Source organism: Trichosurus vulpecula, chromosome 4, assembly GCF_011100635.1.
Source record: "Trichosurus vulpecula isolate mTriVul1 chromosome 4, mTriVul1.pri, whole genome shotgun sequence".
NCBI lineage: Eukaryota > Metazoa > Chordata > Mammalia > Diprotodontia > Phalangeridae > Trichosurus > Trichosurus vulpecula.
The window spans coordinates 207102670-207105403 of NC_050576.1; the positions used below are offsets into that span (position 1 = coordinate 207102670).

At 42.2% G+C, this 2734-nt stretch overlaps 1 pseudogene; it reads left to right on the forward strand.

Annotated features, from left to right (window-relative positions):
- The first annotated feature begins 486 nt into the window (after positions 1 to 486).
- LOC118845459 lies at positions 487 to 1228 on the forward strand (annotated as a pseudogene).
- The last annotated feature ends 1506 nt before the right edge of the window (positions 1229 to 2734 follow it).

Here is a 2734-nt window from a genome sequence, read left to right on the forward strand (position 1 = left end):
CTTCTGCATCAAAAGGTTTGCACAGTTTTATAGCCCTTTGGGAATAGTTGCAAATTATTGTTCAGCATGGTTGGACCAGTTCATAGCTCCACCAAAAGTGTGTGTGTCTTTTGTCCCCCACATCCCTTCCAGCATTTGTCATTTTCCTTTTCTGTCATGTTAGCCAATCTGATAGGTATGAGGTGGTATCTCTAAGTTGTTTTAATTTGCATTTCTCTAATCAGTAGTGAGTTACTACTTTTTCATGTGACTTGATAGCTTTGATTTCTCCTTTATAAAATGCTTCTTCAAAGCCATTAACCATTTATCAACTGGGGAATGGCTCTTATTTTTATAAATTTGGCTCATTTTCCTACATATTTCATAGATGAGGCCTTTATAAGGGAGACTTGTGATTTTTCCCCAGTTTTATTTTTCTTCCTAATTTTGGTGGCATTAATTTTGTTTATACAAATGTATTTTATTTGTGAAAGCAAGAGGGTGACAATGGCTGCAGATTGGCTAGTTTCTCTCTGTTGGGGCTTTGTGTCTGCCCTGAAGGTCCTGGGAATGTTGAAGGCCTTGCTGACCCCCTCCACCAGTCAAGAGTTTACTTTCAGTTCATTAAACAAGAATATAGCCAATATCATACCTCTTCACCAATATAAATTAATTCATACTATTTTGTCAAGGTAAGGAATAGAAGAATTTTTATGACCCAAAAAAACTGGGGAGAAGAAACAGTCAAGTCAGGTGTTTCATGGACCTGTGAACAGTTAAGGCACAAGTGTAATGAAGATTTATACAAACTTTGGTATGTCCTACTGAAAGAAAGAAATATGCTTCTCATCTTAGAGCAGGAGGCCAAAAGACAGAGACTGCCAATGCCAAGTCCAGAGCGATTAGACAAGGTGTCAGAGTCCATGAATGCTTTGGATAGTTATTCAGGAGAGATGACGCTTTGAGACTTCTTCAGACAGGTCAAGAAAGGCCAAGACCAGGTGCTTGGAGAAAAGACATTTTTGGGTGTATCATCTGGCACAAGTAGAAGCAGTGGCCAATACCTTGGTACCTAAACAAAAGATACAACAGGAAAAAGTTCTATGTAGTATCTTATGTGGAACAGTTTTTCAGACTGAGGCTTAAGAAGCACTTATGTGGCCAAGCCAAGAAGATAAATTTTCAGAGGAAGAAACAGAAAATGTTTCAAAGAAAATTTCCACACACATCTGTGGAAGCCCAAAATTAAAATCTAAGCAAGGATACAGTGAACTCTTTTGCTTTTACTCATATGATTTCACCTCAGTAAAATCGAAATTTTCACTTCAGTTGTAATTTAAAGCTGACTGGTAAATGTGGCAAACACATGGTAAGTGGTTTATTTAAAAAATTATTTCACTCTTAAAAAATAGCATTTAAGGGATGGAGTCAAGATGTCAGAGTGAAAGCAGGGGCATGCCCGAAATCTCTCACAAATTCTTTTAGGTATCTCTTGAGAAGTGAATCTGAACAGATTTGAGAGAAGTAGAATCCACTAGGAGACACAGTGTGGCAGATTTCCAAGCCAGAATGGTCCAGAAAGAGAGGGATCTGTCCCACCAGGCCAGGAGAGTGCTGGATGCACGGAACTACTCCTGCCTGAACCAGAGAGCCATACCAGAACCAGAGCAAGCCCAGCCCTCTGGCTGTGGTGGTGATCCCAAAGCCTCTGGGAACAGGATGGGAGTCTGTCGAAGCTAGATGAGACATTAGTGTAGAGTCTGTGGCAGCAGCAGCAGCTACTCCTGGGGATATCAGCCTTTAGTCTAAAGGTTTGAAACTCACCTTCTCGAACTTCTGGGATCCATGATGACTGAGTAAACTCTAAGACACCTCATCCCTCCATTGAATAACCCAGAGAATACTGCCCTAGGAGAAACCCTGGAATAGAGGAGCCAGAAGTGGGGGTTTGGTAGTCTTCTAGCTTGGAAAGCTAGGGAGACCCCCTCTTGTGGTGACAGAAGGAGACCAGTGCAGGAAGGTAGGCATCCCAGCAAGCCCCACCTCAGCAGACCAATGGCAGTTCCTGAGCCCAACACCAGGACCCCAGGCATACCTTTGCACAGCCAGGGTAATTGGCAGACACCAGCACAGAACAATGGCTGAGACGACCCATGCTATATAGCACAGCTCTAGGGAAAGAGCAGACTTCCAGCAGCCAGACCACCCCTCCCCCACACCTCATGCTATGATGTTCAATGTAACCCTGGAGAAACTTAGAAAGATTTCACTGGGCCTCAATCCTTAGCACACACCAGCCAGCTCCAGCTCAGCACCAGGTGAGCTGAAACAGTATGTAGCTTCTAGGTGATAAAACCACAGGCCACAGCACACAATGCCAGTAACCAGGCCCTTGGCTCCCAACACAAGAAGCTTGGAACACAGACCCTTGGGCCCCAGAAGCAGAGATTCACTTTAAAAGCAAGGAAAAAGGCAACCACCATGAAGAAGCAAGCTAGAAAAGTAAAAACAAAAGACCATTGAATAACATTATGGTGACAGAGAATATCAAAATATAAATTCAGAGGACAACATTGACATTATATTCACATCTGAAACCTCAAAAGAGAATACAATCAGGTCTCAAGCCCAAAAAGCATTCCTGGAAGAGCTCAAGGAGGATATTAAAAGCAAAATTAGAGAGGTAAAAGAAAGATTACAGAATCTAACAGGAGAAAATGAATCCTTGAAAAGCAAAATTGGTTAAATGGAAAGA